This window comes from Dama dama, chromosome 15 (genome assembly GCF_033118175.1).
Source record: "Dama dama isolate Ldn47 chromosome 15, ASM3311817v1, whole genome shotgun sequence".
In the NCBI taxonomy this organism is placed as follows: Eukaryota; Metazoa; Chordata; class Mammalia; order Artiodactyla; family Cervidae; genus Dama; species Dama dama.
This window is the reverse complement of record NC_083695.1, coordinates 78,856,086-78,876,505: the sequence shown is the minus strand read 5'-3', so window position 1 is coordinate 78,876,505 and position 20,420 is coordinate 78,856,086. Positions and strand designations below refer to the sequence as shown.

General features: G+C 38.9%; 1 protein-coding gene across 11 annotated transcripts in view; it reads right to left on the bottom strand.

Annotated features, from left to right (window-relative positions):
- The window catches only part of VTI1A (vesicle transport through interaction with t-SNAREs 1A), a 368,978-nt gene that overhangs the window by 332,301 nt on the left and 16,257 nt on the right, over positions 1 to 20,420 (bottom strand). The gene's annotated exons all lie outside the window — the stretch shown is intronic.

The window sequence follows — 20,420 nt, the reverse complement described above, 5'->3', positions numbered from 1 at the left end:
ATTTGCATTTGTTACGTTGTCAAGGCTTTCTATCAGCATGTGTACAAACAATATCTAAAGATGTCATCTGCATATTTATACCAAAGAAGCTTATGAACAGGACCTGTCAGGATATTCTAACACCCTTCCAAAACGTCAGCTTTCACAGATATAAACATAACATGTTTAATTTATTAGTTTGGTCTTAATATAAAAAGTTGACAATCATATGTCACTACAACTATTGATAAGGCAAATAAGAACTACAGGAAAATGTCAGAAAGTTATTGAAATGTTTGCCAAAATACTACATCAAATTGTATTTATCAGCTCTTCTCTGCCAATGAACATGTCATATTTTCCTACACATGGCTATTTCTGAAAAGATGTACTCAATGGAGCATTTCAGAAACTTCATTCTTAAAGCATCTTAATTCCCAGGTGTGAGAAATTTAAAAGGAATCAGAACAGAGAAAAAACATATTGCAACACATGACATTATTATTTTGCTCCACTAAAGTTAAACACATACTGTGCTTAAAGAACAATTCACACTAGATGTCTGGTTGGAATACTTAAATGTTCTGCACACTCACCATGTATCATAGATGTTTTATCTGAAAAAACTTTGCTTTAAAATTGTAAATTCTTAAACATAATTCAGTAGGCACTTATTGAATATGCTCAATGCACAGCCTTTATTAACTACTTCAGAAAACTTAAAAGTGGGAAGACCTAGTCTTTTCTCTTGAAGATTTCATAATTTGGCTGGAGTGATAAAACATAAGTAAGTGAAAATCAATAAATTATTTCAGCTCTGACATGGAAACAGCTGTACTTTGATACAGGTGAATAACATAAGTGACAGGGCAAGTGGGAAGTAAAGAAAATGTGTTATGACACAAAGATAATTAGAAAAGGCTTCCCAAACATGGTGAATAACCAGCTAGGGATTGTAGAAATGAGAGACATATCAACATGAGACTAATAGATAAAATGAGCCCAAAGTTCCAAAGTAAACCAATTGTCCTAAACTGCATATAGAATAGTTCTAAAGCAACGTGAAAACCTTTGCTGGTCTTAAAATACCAAGCATTCCCATTTTCAATATCATTAAATGACATAGCTCACAGATCTTAGAGAATGTGAAGGTTGACCCCTGGCTTTCAGAGTTGAAGAAGTCAGGGCGTGATGACTTGCCCAATGGCACCAGCTAGTCAGTATCAGAGCTGACACCCAAAGCCAGAACTTTGATGCTTAATCCAGTGAACTACTACTACATCACCTGCTTCTTTTGGTTTACACTCTATTTGAAGTAAATGTAGGTTACTTGTTGAAACAAGTTTTCTTTAAACTGGACACACTGGAACTAACAGAGACTTCAGTGACTCTTTAAAGAGAAATGTATACAGTTGTATGTTTGGCAGCTTTAGAGTGAGATAGATTTGATTTCAACTCCCAGATCCATATTATAAGACCTTAGGAAAATGTCTTAGGTTTTTGTAATTTCAAATGCTTGAGTTATAAACTCTAGTCTATTGAAAGTCAAAGTCTTAGTCACTCAGTCACGTCCTGAGCGACTCTTTGGGACTCCATGGACTGTAGCCTGCCAGGCTCCTCTGTCCATGGAATATACTGGAGGTTACAGCCAATTGCTTCTCCAGGGGGTCTTCCCAACCTGGGGATCAAACCAGGTCTGCTGCATTGCAGGCAGATTCTTTACCATCTGAGCCACTAGGGAAGTCCACCTAGCCTATTAGAGGCTTTCAACAGTTAACTTTCTTTCCCTTCCCTTTTAAAATCTCTATCAGTGATCTTTATAGACTGAGGGCTTCTCAATTAGGAATAATGCTGCCTCAGTGGGGACACTTCGAGTATCTGGAGACATTTTTTTGATCATCACAAGTGGGGTGGAGTGGACGTGAGCTATTGGCATTGAGTGTGTAAAGGCCAGACATGTTGCTAAACATCCTACAAGGCGCAGGACACCTTCTTCCCACCTACAACAGAGAATCATCCAGTCCAAAACTTCCATAGCTCTGAGGGTAAGAACCTCTGTTCTAGACCAAAGAGAAAAACTACCATTTAAACTAGCATTCAGTGAAAGAAAAAAAAAATCTTATATTTTCGGTCCCCAAAAGCAAGCATTCTGACTTTACCAAAATATCAGTATCATGATAGAAATACATCAGATCCCCATGTAGATAACATGAATGGAGTTCACGAATACAGTTAACATTCCTTGCTGGGTAGAATTTGCATGTGATGATTTGCATGCAAATCTATATTTCCAGACCTATGGAAAGTTTATTTCCCTAGAATCTACCTGAGGGAGTAATAATTAGCAAAAAAAAAAAAAAATAATAATAATAATAATAATAACACAAATTTGTAAAATACTTACTGTTTTTTTTAATTGGCAGACTGGAAAAGACTTTAGGCAAATGTGAACCTAATGACACTGGGGTGTACTTTGAGATTACTTCTTAGTACTACCTAGATTCCAAAAAGACACTAAAAGTGTCAGGATGTAGCGGGAGTAGGCAGATCATTGCATGAGTCTCACCAGACTGGCACCTGAGGCGGTTGCTGCCAGCACCCTCCCCTCTGGTACATACCTAGTACCTTCCCTCCCTCTCTCCTTATACTTTTATTTCCCCCTACTCCTCCTTTCTCTCTTTTCCTTTCCCCTGCTGTCTATGCCTCTTGTCACTTGCCAGTGACAGTTGTTTAGCCCCAGCCATGACAGAATTCAAAAGACAAAATGCCTTGATTTAGTGGCAAGGTTTCAATAACCCTTCCTGGGAGATGAGAACGAGTCATGGGTGTACTTTAATTGGCATCTCTAGTCACTGCACCTACGTTAAAATATTTTGCAGAGACAGTATTAAGAGACACCATTTTGGAAAACATTATTGAGGGCTCAAGAAATACAGCTGCCTGTAATCTATTTACTAATATTAAAAAATAGAGCTAGCATTTCTAGTTCTGCTGGGTTTAAAATCATTCATCCTCAGACTGAAAAGTAAACTCAATACAAAGGGGCTGCTGCAGCTGAATTTGGTCTTGGAAATTTCTCTCCAAAAGTGCCACAATATGGTATACTTTAAATATCGGTGAGAGTCACAGTGCCATCTATGGCCACCTTCTGTTTGAATTAGAAATTGTAATTTTGCTACTTTGACAGTCTCTGAACAGACTAGGAAAACAGAAAGCCCTCTCAGCTGTAAAATGCACTGACAAAAATCTTACCCAAATCTATATTTCTAGACACAGGAAATATTATTGCTTTAGAACCTACCTGAGAAAATAGTTAGCTAACAAGACGAAAATTTGTGAATATTGCAATGAAAACATCTTGAAATTTCATGAAGATAATCTCTCTGACTGCAGTCTATAGTAAAATAATATAACCATAAACCAGACTCTTCAACCCATTCACCATAAACCAGGCTCAATAATCAAGTCACAATGTTTAAAAAATAGAAAAACCTAAGATCTACTTTACTTTAAGAAAATATAAAAAATATATAAATATAAAAATATAAATATATAAAATATTAAAATATTTATAAAAATATTTTTTAAAAAGTAAAATATTTTACTTTAACAAAATAGATCTTAAAATACCAATTAGGGCACTGCATAGTATTTTTTTCTGAGTTCTTTTTGACTGCAATTTAGAAATAGTATAAAAGTTATTTCATAATTAAAAACTCTAAATACCATTGAGATGATGATTATAAGATTTAAATTGATATCATAAGCTATGGGTTATATTAAATTAGAAAATCTCCAACCTGGCCACAAAAGGAAGTTCAATTTTCTCCCCTAAACAAGAGAAATCCTCTAGTAATTCTACTATCAAGTTGTAAGTGATTTTCCCTATACCAATGCCCAGCTATCAGCATTTGGAACCAAGTAGATTTTCTCTTTCTTTCTGTTCCAAATTCACTCGGCTTACTGCCAAGAGAAAATACAGGCACAGGGGAGGCAAACAGCAATTCTGTTAAGATCAATGAAGATGTTGGCCATAACAGAACCCTATTTATCCATCACATCCATACTTCTTTTTCTCTGATTAGAGATTACTAGCAATTTCTTGACAATTCTTGTACAAAATTAAGTTATAGTCAGTCTTGCAAAACGTCACAGACAAAAGGAAAAATATATAATATACAGTTTTTTCCTACTAAATCCAGAAACTACACACACACACACACACACACACACACACACATATAACTTTTATGAACATAACCATTTCTATTCTTATAAGGGACTATACCCATTTCCAAAGCAAAGTGCATACTTACAAACAAAAAATTCACATGAAGATGTTCTACTGGCATTGACCCAAAGTAAAAGGTCAGAGGCACAGTCTATTTAGTAGTATGAAATTAAAGGCTGAGGGTTCTGTTTTGTTCGAGGCTCAAGTGAGAAGTTAAAAGATTTGTTTTACCACAGAGGGAGAAAAATTATTCATGCTATGGCACTTGTTCCCCCCAAATAGCGGCTATTGGGGTACCTAACTTTAAACCAAGAGGAAATTAACTAAAGCCACTTGATGCAAAAGACATGAGAGTAACTGTCACTGTAAGATACTGAATTTTGCCAAGTTTTTTTTTTTTTAAATGGCACTGAAGATTTGAGAGAAAAAATGAAAGCAAGTTAAATGGCACTGCAACTCCCATAAAAGAAAGAGCATCATTGTTTTAAATGCTTCATTAAATATAAAGCAAGCGCATTACCCAGCAAAAGTAATCTTTCTATCGCATCTAATCACAAATGAATAAAGGCCAAACTCCTCAACTTAACTCTCAAGACTTTGCCAAGCATTCAGGCTCATCAAGGGCTAACACCCAAGTGGGGACCCAGACCAATTAAGCTGCAATTGTCCGGGAGTGGGTGCTAGGCAGCAGGAGTTCTTAAAGACCCCCAGGTGATCTTAATGTGGAGCAAGGTTTGGTAACCAAGGCCCTAGTCCCATATGCTACACCTGAAGGATGTCAAACCCTCAAGGTCTCCCCTTCCTCCCTTCGACCATATTACACTCCCCCCTCCCCAATTTGTTATCCTTCCAACCCGAGGAGACCCTGCTTCTGCCAAATTCCTGTTATCCCTTCAAGTCTCAGTGTGGGTATTCCCTCCTACTGGGTGCCTTCCCTCACAAACCCACTTCATTCCCGCACAGACACCTGGGTTGGAAGCCCCTCCCTGGGAGTGTGCTCTTTCACATACTCTCCCATCAGAACCTCCAACATTTCACTTACCCGAGTAAGAAAATTATCAACTCTGAGCCCCTTGAAGAGTCTGTGGTATTCCTTCTTTGTACTCGCTTGAACAATGCTTGATAAGTTCCAAATACATATAAATTGCTTTTAGTAATCTATACCAAAACAACAACAAACTGTTGAAAACCACCAAAATTAAAACTAATGAAGTGAACAGAAAGAAGTTTGAAAGTTCTCTTCCTCATAGTCCTTGCTTGTTCTTCAGTTTGAAGTTAATTTTAATAGTATGTTTTACTAGTAAAAATTTGACTTAAATGATTTCAATTTCCACCATATTATTTCTAGCTGGGTACTACTGTACATTAGGGACATATTATAAACCAAATTCTCAGTGTATGACAACATTTGAAACTTTTAATCATAAAGCTATGTTGTCTTTAGATATGCTAAAGTCAAATGTTTGTTGATATTAATACAATATTTAACTACTGGGGCTTCCCTGGTGACTCAGATGGTTAGGAATCTGCCTGCAATGCAGGAGACCTGGGTTCAATCCCTGGGTCGTGAAGATCCCCTGGAGAAGGGAATGGCAATGCACTCGTCTCCTTGCCTGAAGAATTCCACGGACAGAGGAGCCTGGTGGCCTACAGTCCATGGGGTTGCAAAGAGTTGGATATGACTGAGCGACTAACACTTGCACTTTAACAAATATGACAGAACCTTGGCCCTTCTCTGTATTTGTATGTTAGGCCAGTGACATAACAATGCAACAACAGTAACTTCTAACAGTTTCTGGGAAATGTCGGTTGTTAGAAATTAAGGAAGAAATGGGAAGAAAATTTAAAGTTAATAATTCAACATGTATTTTGAACTCTAGATGAAAAACTCAGTACAAATATAACTCTAATTAAGTACTATGATACATATAATAGAATGGTATAAAATAATATAGAGTATCATAACTCTTCTACTTCTGACTCTTCTTGACCACAAGGTCAAGGAGAAACCTTGCTTGCATAGATTAATTTCTACATTTTACATTTCTACATTTTACAAAACAAAATGTGCTAGAATACAAAAGCAATTCAACATAGAAGGTCATATCTGAGAATAAGGAAGATTTCATGTTTCAGTCCCTTGTGTAAGCTCCTGCAGTCCGGCTTGAAGCACTGAGAAGGAAGGTCTAGGATACTGAGAGAATATTCTGACTTGGAGTTACTTTAACCTCTAAACTCTTTAATTCTAGGATTACTACTGTGCACAGCAAAGCCACTGAGTGCAAATCAGTGCAGCTCTCAAAGTATCTGCACATTTATTAACTTATTTGACCCCCACCCTTCCCCATTAGGTAAGCAGACTTGACATGACAACCCAAACTTGCACATCCAGAAACTGAAGCGCAGAAGGAATATGCCACGTCTAAAGTCTTGGGTCTGCATTCCTTGGGCTTTTCTCACTATTTCACACTTCCTCTCTTGGCAAAGTGGTCTGTGACCAAATTTAGCTTTGTACGATATTAGAAAAGTATGAGATGGACCTTTCTAACCAATGTCCAACAATTCATGTATGATATTTTTTAAGGGTAAATAAAACCACCAAATATGAACCCTGGATCAGACAGCATTTGAAATGGATAGTGCTAAACCATGTCCTTTAAAAAAAAAAGAGTAGAAGAAGAAAAACTTAAATTTCACTGAAGCTAAAAAGAAATCTGCAAGGTTCTAAAAATGGTGATTGCGTCACTATAAAAATTATATATGGCCATATTTATGACAATTCTACTCATGTTATAGGGCTTGCCTGGTGGCTCAGAGGTTAAAGTGTCTGCCTCCAACAGGAGGCAGGAGGCGGGAGACCAGGGTTCGATCCCAGGGTCAGGAAGATCCCCTGGAGAAGGAAATGGCAACCCACTCCAGTATTCTTGCCTGGAGAATCCCATGGACGGAGGAGCCTGGTGGGCTACAGTCCGTGGGGTCACAGAGAGTCAGACACGACCCTATCACTATCACTAGTCATGTTATAGACAACTCTAGTCTCATTTCAGTTGAAATGTATTTGTAGACTAGGTTTATATTAAAAAAATCAAAATAAGAAAACAATGAAAATATATCAGTCATTTAATATGCAAAGATACTATGCTTCATTATGAAAATCAAGGGGTGTCATGGAAAAAAACTCAGACAAAAATAACAAAGGACATCCCTGTTTTTTTAAAGTACAGAATACATTTTTAAGAAACTCATTTCATTTCTATAATTGAACATTTCACACCAAGACCAGTGCCAGACAGTACGACTTTCCAAACCATAAAATCTGACTGTCTCTCTCCATTTTAAGAATGCGATTACAGGTCAAATTCTTTATAACCAATAACAGAAATCTCCATTTTCACAGTAGATTTTCAAGTCTAAGACAGTGATATCTTGTATTAAACAATATTTAACAGAACCAAATGGAGAAAATCTGTACACTTCCTCCGAAACTTCTGTGATCGTGTTTGTACCTACGGAAGCTTCTATGAATTTGCAAAGGCACAAGGTGCCTCAAGAACTAATAAAAAACACTGAGGATAAAGTCCCATTTTTTTAATGATGTTTCTCAATCTGACCACACTTTAGCATTTCAGAGGCATTTCTAGCAAAAGCTTTTAATCCATGATCTGATGAACTTCTTAAAACAAAAGTCAGAAAACCAATTTGACTCCACATTTGTTCTTGGTTTTTATTCTTAAAAATGAATCTTCCATTTGGGGGAATAAAGGACAGGTCGTTAAACAAAACAAGTGATAAAGAGACTATCTATGTGCATGGTCCACGTCCTGGTAGATTTCCAAGGATCTGAAATCAAGAGAAAAAGTCTCCTGCAAAGAAATCTCTTCTAGTCCCCTTTTAAGTTCTTGTTCAGGAAAGCTTAAACTAGGTAACACAGCAAAACTCTTCAACCACTATTAAACAGTTGAAAAATCTTCACCCTAGAGACCAGATTGGGTTCCATCTTCATCATAAGCAGCTCAATGCTCCTAAAAGCTATGAGTTAAATCAGAAGTGCTTATTCTGTTTTAAGCTTTGTTCTGAACCTCAAAAATGTGGAACTGGATAAAAGACAATAAGAATGGCATAAAAAGCAGTGGAAGATTCATGAAAAAAGAAATGAGAAAGGAAAGTTGGAATCATGATGTGTCACTTCCAGTTGCTCACTTACTTCAGCGTAGCAAAGCACAAAATTGACATGCTTTATTCAAATATGTTTTAACCCTAGGGCCTGAGTATGAAATCTCTAGCTCAGTCAGTCGTATTCAATAGTTACATTTTGAGCTTCAAGATCCCTTAGAACATAAGCTTTAAGAGGGCACTGAAGGTGTGTGGGCATCTGTATGGCGCAGCAGCCTTGAGGCCTTTGGTTGCCCTAGCAACATCACAGCATCACTGTCACCCCCTTCAAAGTTTGGCACTTACCAGGACACTGTCTGGCAAGTGCTCTGGTAAAAGACATTCTATTTAAAACTCAATTAGCTACTCTTCTTTCCAAGGAATAGCATGTTGTTGTTGTTGTTTTAGTCAATAAGTCATGTCCGACTCTTTTGCAACCCTATGGACTGTAGCCTGCCAGGCTCTCCTCTGTCCATGGGATTGCCCAGGCAAGACTACTGGAATGGGTTGCCCTTTCCTTCTCCATGGGATCTTCCTGACCCAGGGATGGAATCCGAGTCTGCTGCATTGGCAGGCAGATTCTTTACCACTGCACCACCAGGGAAGCCCCAAATAATATAGTATACCCTATGTGAAAAAGGAGCATGACCCAAAGGCAAAAGAACAAGAAAAAGCCTTATCTTTTAAGCTACATAGTACTTTTCCCAGGGAAATTCAAGAGGGTTTCCAGAAATCTTGATAACAGTCTCTGACCACATATCTGCAGAATATCAGGCTATTTTTGAGCATGGGACAGTTTACCAGCAACCAATAAAAAGTTTACTATGTATGAGCAAACAATTTAAGATTAAAACAGAGCTGGCTTTTTGACGATGGCAATTAGTTTCTTCATGTTCCAAACACCAAATAACATTTTCCCATTAATTTTTAAACCAATGTGGCTTTAACTTAAAATAAACTGTACATCAAAAGAATGGAAAATAAACAGCCAGGAACACAATTTGACGAATTGGATTTATTTAGTTTATTTATCTAAACAGGGACCATTGGATCTCTTTAATAGGCTGACAGTTGCACTGGGCTGGTTAATAAAACATTCAACAGTGTCTTCAGCCAATATAGAAATGCAAATCCCATCAGAAATATTTTATTCATGAGGCAGTAATTTCAGTTACTACCAGTTCTTTAAAAAAAAAAAAGAAAAAATGGCACTCTGCAAATAAACAGTGCCATCTAGTGACTAACAACGAAGCCAAATTTATCACCAGCTTATAGCTCATCTTTTAAAAATCTTACCTATTTTTATCATTCCTCTTTATTTCCTAGATAAGATCAAAGTGGCTAGGCAAAACAAACAACAGAAAAGCCAATAATAATTTGTTAAGTCATTTAAGAAGGATTATAAGCAGAGACAACTGCATTAAAACCAATAAACTTTGTAATTCTTTATCTGTTTTAGAACAATTTAACACCATATCCAGAAAATACACACTTCATCTGCTTAGGAAACTCAAACCACTAGAAATAACATAAAAGTCATAACAGAAACTTGCTCCTCCACCATAAAACATTAAAACTTTAATTTCAATGATTAAAAAAAATGAGTAGATAGTAAAAGAAATCTTCCAATAAAACTGTAATAGCTTCTCAGGAATCTGACAACAGTTGAAAATATATATATACAAATACAAGAATGTGTAAGTGCACACACAGAGATATATTCATACCAGGACACACTTCAACTTTGCCAGTGACTACAGTGGATATGGAAGTGATTTTTGCAGGTCATAAAGCTCTATAGGAGCTAAAGACAATGGTCTGAAGCCCAAAGCAGTCATCCTAAAAACAGTCACTTTGGAAGAAAGTGTCAGGGCTGCCAAAGAGAAAAAAAATCTATTAAGGCCAAGTTCAAATTGAATACACAAGACCAATGATAAAATATTTAAAACATACTACTGTTCCATTAAAGTTTACATGATGGGGAGAAGGGTCAAGAACGTGATCCTTTACAGCATCCTGAATTAGGAGACCAAGGTGACAGGCAAGCACAGAGCAGCCCCCAGAAGGCATCACCACAGCTGAAAACAGACTTTTGGATCCACTTCCTGTGTCAGCTTTGAAATTACTGGAGAGGCTGTGAACAGATTTCCAAGGTCAAAGCCTGGAATGAGAATCCTACAAAGAAGGCCAATGGCATGATGATTTTCTAACAATTTCACTTATCAAGGCTTTAGGAATTAGTGTTCCCAGAACATAACATCAAACAAGAAAAATCATATATGTATACACAAATACGGGCTTCCTCAGTGGCTCAGCAATAAAGAATCGGCCTGCAATGAAGGAAACATGGGTTCGATCCCTTGGTTGGGAAGATTCCCTGGAGAAGGAAATGGCAACCCACTCCAGTATTCTTGACTAGGAAATCCCATGGATGGAGGAACCTGGCAGGCTGCATGAAGTCCATGGGGGTCGCAAGAGTTGGACACGACTTAGCAATTAAACAATAACAACATGTAAATACAGTATTACTTTTTCTCTTAAAAGGGTCATAGTCATATCCAGAGAACTAAAATAATCTGCAGCTTTTGATCATGAAGTTTTGAAAATATAAAATGAGATCAGGTTTAGACCAAATATGGATAGTCATGGTAAGTTAGCCTTACCAGCATGAATATACCTTTCATGGAAAAGTATCTTAGAAAAAGAAATCTCAGTTATATTTAATTCTAGAGTTATAAAATTCCTGTAATAACAGATCACAACAGTATATTTTTCATACAATTGTGGCTTAAATGAGTAATATACATAAAGTACTTACCTCTGGTCTCCCTATGAGTTTTAGTTCTTTACCTTCAAACACAGAGATGATTACAGCAAGAAAAATGACCTGACAAGTCAGAGTAAAGTGAATTTCCAAGGAATATTTTAATTAGAGCTATAATATTTTTGTTACCCTTTTACACAGTAATCTGCCTTCTGAGAAATGACCCTGATGAAATAATCCTGATCTGTTCACTGCAGCACAATAAACTATGGAGGGAATGAATGAAAAATGTAAGGACTGAACAAAAGATGAACTAATATCACTGACTGAAATATTACACATGTGTGCATGTTAAGTCACTCGATCATGTCTGACTCTGCGACTCTGTGGGCTGTAGCCCACCAGACTCCTCCGTCTCTGGGATTCCGCAGGTAAGAATCCTGGAGTGGGTTGCCATGCCCTCCTCCAATGGATCTTCCCGACCCAGAAATTGAACCTGGGTCTCCTGCATTGCAGGCAGATTCTTTACTGTCTGAGCCACCAGGGAAACTCTGAAATACTATGCACCCATTAAAATGATTAAGAATTTATAGAAATAGAAATTACCACTGTCAGAATCTTGTGTTTTGAGAAAATATGAGAAAATATGAATTAAATATTAGCATCATCATTATGTAAAATAAAGCAATGAATTATCAAAGGAGAGGGGAAGATAAGGAAACAAACAAAAATGTAAAATATGAATCTTTTGAGGTAATAGGGCTAAGATTCTTTTTGCTTCTTTCTACTCTCAATTATTTCCAGAATACTCCATAATAAACAGATATTATTTTAATAGAGAGTCTAATAAAAAATGTAATTTTTAAATGGAAATCCTATTTATTAAGTACATATAGTAGAGGAAATTTTCTTGAGATTATTCTGTTCAGTTTGACTTTCTTATGTCTATCCAGAATGCACTTATATTCCTGCAAGAAGGATAGCTGATATCAAAATTACAACATATTACCACTGATATGATCTGAATTTCTAAAATATTCTTTCATGGCTTTCTACAGCTTCCACAGAAAAAAAAACAAAATATCTCAGGAAGTCATAAGAACAGAAGATAAACAGAAGCGCCAAGTTTTTGACCTTTCAACTAAAGTCAGAATTTTTAAAAAGTTCGTCTCTGTCGTTTATACTTCTTTAGTCTATCTTAAACTTAAAAAAAAAAAAAAATAGAACACGGCTACTGGCTTCACTCACAAACTCAGATACTCAAGTTGTCCAGTCACCTGTTAAAAGAGTGAGTACAGGTAGTAGCAGTAAAAGCTTCAAGCTGTTCCACAACATCCTTTGAACCCTGACCTAAGGGACCAACTCCGATAGTCTGCAGGTAGTTGGGTTTCCAGGACCATTCAGCCTCACTGCTGAGACTGTCAATAGAAGTGCCATTCTCTGATGTAGACAGCACTGCACCTGGAGCTGGGCTAACAATCACATCACATAGCCTGCCAAACAGGAAAAGGACAGCATTCGGGCACCACTGACCTGGGATAGAAGTGAACTTGATACTGGGGCTGAAAAGCTCTACTTCTAGCATTCTTTTACAACCTAATCCTCCACCCCAAATCCTGTAGTCTCTGCGTAACGTCTTAAAGAAAGTTCAGCTTTGTTACAAGAAAAAAGAAGTCTGCAACGATACATAGCCACCACAAGATGGCGCCAGCACCATAGTACATCCTCAGATGCGAAAAGGCATTCATCATCATTCGACACACCACGTTCTCATCCTGGTACATCTCTTACTTGCTCCTTTCTCTTTCTATTTACTGAGACTTGGTCAAATATTTTACACAATGTTAGTTTTTTATTGTTGTTTGTACAAGCTTAAGGATTTTGTTGTTGTTGTTCGCTTGATTGTACTTTCTGAAGAAGCAAACAATAATCTTAAAGTTGAAAAAATCCTCAACTATATCATTTTTCCTCCTTTGAGCTGGTTCATTTTCCTGGATATGACCCTGCCCTAGCTAAACTCATACCAATAATGAAGGGAGAAATTACAAGCTGGCTTAAATACATGAATTCTAATTTTTTAAGTTGTTTTCAAATATATGTGTGTGTGTGTGTGTGTGCTCAGTCACTAAGTTGTATTAGACTCTTTGTGACCCCATGGACTGTAGCCCACCAGACTCCTCGGTCCATGGGATTCCCCAGGCAAGAATACTGGAGTGGGTTGCCATTTCCTACTCCAAGGGATCTTCCCGACTCAGGGATCAAACCTGCACCTCCTATATCTCCTGTATTGGCAGGCGGGTTCTTTACCACTGAACCACCTGAGAAGCCCCACAGCATGGCAGATGGAGCCCAAATGGAACACATCATGTCTCTGAGCTTAGGAGGTACACCCTGGAGGTGGGGACTGCTTAGATGGGTGAAATTTAGCAGAGTAGTGGAAAGAAGGAGCTCCAGAGACCTATAAAGGTGTCCTGTTAAGTCTTTGGCTGACAATGAACTTGCATAAGGAGAGGCAAGAGGACTTACAGAGGACATGTATCAGGGAAACATGGGTGGAATGGACATTCTGGAGGTCACGCAAAGCAGAGATAAAATTCTAACCAACAGAGGGTGGAACATTCACTGAACATTCCAGTCATTCAAATAAAATCCAAGAAAGGCATGCCTCCAAAGTCAGGCTACTCTAGACATGTCCTAACAAAGTTAACAATAAGCCTTCAGTTCAGTTCAGTCGCTCAGTCGTGTCCGACTCTTTGTGACCCCATGAACCACAGCATGCCAGGCCTCCCTATCCATCACCAACTCCCAGAGTTTACCCAAACTCAAGTCCATCGAGTCAGTGATGCCATCCAGCCATCTCATCCTCAGTTGTCCCCTTCTCCTCCTGCCCCCAATTCCTCCCAGCATCAGGGTCTTTTCCAATGAGTCAGCTCTTCTCATGAGGTGGCCAAAGTATTGGAGTTTCAGCTTCAACATCAGTCCTTCCAATGAACACCTGGACTGATCTCCTTTAGGATAGACTCACTGGATCTCCTTGCAGTCCAAGGGACTCTCAAGAGTCTTCTCCAACACCACAGTTCAAAAGCATCAATTCTTTGGCGCTCAGCTCTCTTCACAGTCCAACTCTCACATCCATACATGACCACTGGAAAAACCATAGCCTTGATTAGATAGACCTTTGTTGGCAGAGTAATGTCTCTGCTTTTTAATATGCTGTCTCGGTTGATCATAACTTTCCTTCCAAGTAGTAAGCGTCTTTTAATTTCATGGCTTCAATCACCATCTGCAATGATTTTGGAGCCCAGAAAAATAAAGTCTGATACTGTTTCCACTGTTTCCCCATCTATTTCCCATGAAGTGATGGGACCAGATGCCATGATCTTAGTTTTCTGAATGTTGAGCTTTAAGCCAACTTTTTCCACTCTCCTCTTTCACTTTCATCAAGAGACTTTTTAGTTCCTCTTCACTCTCTGTCATAAGGGTGGTGTCATCTGCATATCTGAGGTTATTGATATTTCTCCCAGCAATCTTGATTCCAGCTTGTGCTTCTTCCAGCCCAGTGTTTCTCATGATGTACTCTGCATATAAGTTAAATAAGCAGGGTGACAATATACAGCCTTGACATACTCCTTTCCCTATTTGGAACCAGTCTGTTGTTCCATGTCCAGTTCTAACTGTTGCTTCTTGACCTGCATACAGGTTTCTCAAGAAGCAGGTCAGGTGGTCTGGTATTCCCATCTCTTTCAGAATTTTCCACATTTTATTGTGATCCACACAGTCAAAGGCTTTGGCATAGTCAATAAAGCAGAAATAGATGTTTCTGGAACTCTCTTGCTTTTTTGATGATCCAGCGGACGTTGGCAATTTGATCTCTGGTTCCTCTGCCTTTTCTAAAACCAGCTTGAACATCTGGAAGTTCATGGTTCACGTATTGCTGAAGCCTCGTTTGGAGAATTTTGAGCATTACTTCACTAGCATGTGAGATGAGTACAATTGTGCGGTAGTTGCTTCCCTGGTGGCTCAGACAGTAAAGAATCTGCCTGGAATGTAGGAGACACTGGTTCAATCCCTGGGTTGGGAAGATCCCCTAGAGAAGGGAATGGCTACCCACTCCAGTATTCTTGCCAGGAGAATCCCATGGACAGAGGAGCCTGACTGAGCAACGAACACAGTAAGCTTTGAAAGGGTCTATTAGCAAGTCATCTGCTTGCCCAAATAAAGGACAACATTCTCTACAACATGCACTGTCATCAGGGGTGATATTATGCCCAGAGGGTAAAACTGCTTCTTGGGAAGATACTGTTTAGTCAGTAAGTCTCATCTGACTGTTTTGTGACCCCATGGACTGTAGCCCCTCCAGGGTCCTCTGTCCATGGAATTTTTCGGGCAAGAATACTGGACTGGGTTGCCATTTCCTTCTCCAGGGGATCTTCCAGACCCTGGAATCAAATACATGTCTCCAGCATTGGCAAGTGGATTCTTTACCACTGAGCTACTAAGGAAGCCCACTCGGGAAGATGAAGAATTTGAAATATTACAAAGATGCATGGCCTTACAAAGGGCCACATTACATAAACAGATACAGATACACAGTATATTCATGGTATTACAATTTCCTGGGGGAGAGAGGAACAATTAGAAAAAAGTCTTAAAAAGTTCCTTAGTGGGGTGAGAACAAAAAAAAAAAAAAGATTGAGAGGCACTATTCCACAGGAAAACAATTGCAGGCTTTTTAACAAAGATCCACAATATCAGGTACATCCTGGAGAAGACTTCAGAGTCCCTTGGACTGCAAGGAGATCAGACCAGTCCATCCTAAAGGAGATCAGTCCTGGGTGTTCATTGGAAGGACTGATGCTGAAGCTGAAACTCCAATACTTTGGCCACCTCATGAGAAGAGTTGACTCACTGAAAAAGACCCTGATGCTGGGAGGGATTGGAGGCAGGAGGAGAAGGGGACGACAGAGGATGAGATGGGTGGATGACATCACTGACTCGATGGACATAGGTTTGGGTGGATTCCAGGAGTTGGTGATGGACAGGGAGGTCTGGCGTGCTGGGGTTCATGGGGTCGCAAAGAGTCAGACATGACTGAGCGACTGAACTGAACTGAACTAATAAAATTACTAGACATGCAAAGAAACAATGGAACAAGACAGAAAGCCTAGACGTTGACCTGAATTTGATTCAGCAGGCAATGAGAACTCTGTAGAATTTTGTGGAACAGTGAGACATATTCAGATCAAGGTGTTAGAAAGATCATTCCAGAGTGGAGAGAAGGGTGGTTTAGGTTGGCAGAAGAATAGAAGAAGAAAAGGCTACACAATCATCCAGACTGAGAAACATGAAGGCTTCCAGTGGTGGTGATGAAAGCAGGAAATATTTAAGTGGGAGGATTGTTAACTCTCAGTGACCAACTGGATGTGCAAGAAGATAAAGAGGGAAAAACTAAAGCTCATGCTGAAATGACTAGCATTGTCAAATTTAAGGTTTAAAGGACCCTGGATTAGAAGTGCCCAGTAAATAGTAAGGAGTATGAATTGAGAGCTGGAGGGAGGTCTCTGTGAGAAATGCAAGAGAATATAGCTGTGGTCATTGAAGTCACAGGAGCGATAACACAAGGAGTGAGACAGTGGGTTAAGTGGGAAAGAAGCCTGAAGAATCCAGGCAGCTGAAGGATGGGCAGAGGGCCAGAAAAAAGAAAGTAAGTAGGCAATGGGGTTGAAGAAAAAAGTGTTGAGTTGTCCTCTGCCTTTCCCCACCAGCATAGATGTTCCCCCAAGGTCTTGATAGTACAAGGGCAATGAGAGAATTTCTTCATTTGCAATAAACATTGCAAATAAAAGATGAAGGAACATCTCCACTACTTTTTCTTGGGATTCAATACTTCTAGACATATTAGTATAACAAAGTAATCCAACATCTTTAAGAAGATATGTCATTCCATTAAAAAATAAAAGAATTAAATGTAAGAAGAAAATAAGAGTTAAAAGGGAATTATGTAAATATTTTCTACATTCTATTCAAATACCTCATGTGACAAAAATGGTAAAGTGGACAAAACTGTAAAACAGGAGGCAAAGGACCACTTACTTCTCAAAGTCCTAGAATCACTTCCAATCAAGACAGAGGAAAAGCCAAGGTCTTTACTACACCGACAATGCCCTTACTGATCATTCTTCTGTTTCCCTCCGTAACCACATGCACCCCTCTCCCTCCCCCACTCAAGCAGAGAACACCCAAGCAAAAACAGTCACAACAGCCCTGCTGGTCACTATCAACTTACTCACCTTATTTATAGAATTTATCCCTATCTGAAATTAAGATATATGCATTTACTTGCTTCTCCTCATTCCTACTACAATATAAATTCCATAAGAGCAAGAACTTGATCTCTTAATCATGGCTTTTTTTCCCAGCACCCAGGACACTGCCTGATTACTACAGAGCTTGAGAAAGATCTCTTGAGGACTTCCTTGGTGGTCCAGTGGGTTAAGAACCTGCCTGCCAATGCAGGGATGTGGGTTCGATCCCTAGTCTAAGAAGATTCCACATGCAGTGGAGCAACTAAGCTCATGTGCCACAACTACTGAACCTGTGCTCTAGAGCCTGCAGACTGCAACTACTGGGCCCTCGTCTGCAACTCCAGAGCCTGCACATCGAGGGGCTGCACTCTGCAAGAAGAGAAGCCACTGCAATCCAGAAGCACCATAACTGGAGAGCAGCCCTCACTCGCCACAACTAGAGAAAGCCAGTGTGCACCAACAAAGGCCCAACACAGCCAAAAATAAAGGAAAAAAAAAAACCATTTGTTGGATGCAATCCATAATCAAGTTGGACCTCTTTGTTTTATCGTGTGTAAACCGGGGATAGTAATCTACAGCTGTTCTGTCTACTTTTTATACAATAAAATGAAATGAAATGGTAAAGCACTTTATAAACTGTGAATCACATACAAGGCGCTGATGATGGTGGTGGTGGTGAAGGATGTCTCCTGACACAGTAGGAGGGAACTGTGTAGCAAATACACAAATAAACACAAGAATCTTAATGATCACCCAGAGAATAAATGTTTAGTTCATAGTTATTCATTCCATTTTTCTTCATAACAGAAGAGACACCTGAAGAATGTTTACCTATGTGATATCCAAATACCTGAAGGACTCTACTCAAGATTACAGTTGTTAGGGAAAAAATTCTTAACACTGAGTTAGCTGACTTAGAAGCCATAAAAGCAACTTAACTTCTGAAAAAAAAAAATTAAGAAGAAAAGATTAAAACTAAATTTAGTGTTGCAGTGCAGTGAAGTTGCTCAGTTGTGTCCGACTCTTTGCGACCCCATGGACTGTAGCCCACCATGCTCCTCCATTCATGGGATGTTGTTCCAGGCAAGAATACTGAAGTGGGTCGCCATTTCCTTCTCCAAATTTAGTGTTATGGGTTGAATCATGTCCCCCCATTTCATGTGTTGAAGTCTAACCCTTAACACTTCAGAATGTGACTGTACGTGGAGCCGGGGGTCTTTAAAGAGTTAAATGAAATAAAATGAGGTCATTGGGGTGAGCCTTAATCTAATACAACCGGTTTCTGTATGAGAAGAAGAAATTAGAACATAAACACATACAGACTGTGGAGACACAGGGAGAAGACGGCCATCCACAAGCTACAGAGAGAGGCCTCATAAGAAACAAATCCTTACAACACTTTGATTTTGGACTTCTAGACTCCAGAACGTCAAGGAGATACATTTTTGTTGTTTAAGCCACCCCGTTTGGGGTACATTGTATGGCAATGCTAGCAGACTAATGTGCTTAGTTGTTTTATAAACCAAGAGAAGAAAATCTTTAGAAAAGCACTTCATAGAGATGAGGTAAACAAACTAAAATAATCCTTATATATATTTATTTTACTTTAATCATTTATATTAAAACATTAATTTTAATTAGAAGTACAATTTTAAGTTATCAGATTCTTAAATCAATCCAATTTTCTCATCATCTCTCACACTCTTGCTAAGGGAACCTAACTTTTACAAGCAGGGAAAGTTTTATCTAGTACAAACTGCAGAAGTGAGGCAGTTACATTTCTTTCCTGAATTTAGGCCTACTGTAGATTCCGATTTTTCTTTTTAATTAATAGGCGTGCAACTTAAAAAGTAATTGCATCAGAGTCATTGACATACCCAGACTCAGCTTCTCAGGCAACTACCCATGATAATGTAAAACAAATATGCAAAACTGCAAGTCACCCTACTTCCAGACTCCAGGTGAAATTTTTATGAGACTCAGTACCATTGGTCTTGCAGTGGGAGAGTACACTGTGGTCTAGGAAATGTGGTTTCCAAAAGTGAAACAGGTGTGGAGGAAACAGGCAGAAGGGTCCTTATAAATTCTCAACTTTCTTTATAAATTTGGACCCCAGCGTCGGAAATACAGTCGGCTTACATGCCCACACCTGACTCCAGTCACTCATGGTATGGTAAGCTCAGATCTTTCTTCATCTACACTTTTTAAAATTTTAATTGTGGTAAAATACATACAAAATTTACCATCTTCACCAATGTTAAGTGTATAGTTCAATGCAGTGAAATATATTCACATGGCTGAGCAACCAATTTCTACAGCTTTTCACGCCACAAAACTGAAATTCTACAGCCATGAAACAGTAGCTGCCCAGTTCTCCTTCCCTCAGCGCTTGGCAACCACCAATCTACTTTCTACTTTAAGTGCCTCATACAAGTGGAAACGAAGAATTTGTCTTTTGTGACTGGCTTACTTAACTTAGCATAATGTTCTCGGTGTCCATCCATGCCATAACGTATGTCAGACTGTCCTGCATCTTCAAGGCTGCATTAATAGTCCATGCAGACACCACATTGTGTTCATCCACTCACCTGCTAACGCACACTATGGGGCCTCCCTGGTGGCTCAGAGGGTAAAGCGTCTGCCTGCAATGCGGGAGACCGGGGTTTGATTCCAGGGTCAGGAAGATCCGCTGGAGAAGGAAATGGCAACCCATTCCAGTATTCTTGCCTGGAGAATCCCATGGACAGAGGAGCCTGGTAGGCTACAGTCCATGGGGTCATAAAGAGTCGGACATTGGACATGACTGAGCAACTTCATTTCTTTCTTCCTTTCTTTCTTTCTTTTTGGGTTGCTTCCATCTTTGGGTATTGCCATAATAACACAAATCTCTTCAAGATCCTGCTTTCAATTTTCTGGAGTATATACCCAGAAGTGGAATTGCTCACCTGTATCTTTCTGCTACTATTACCTTCTAATTACTAACAATTTT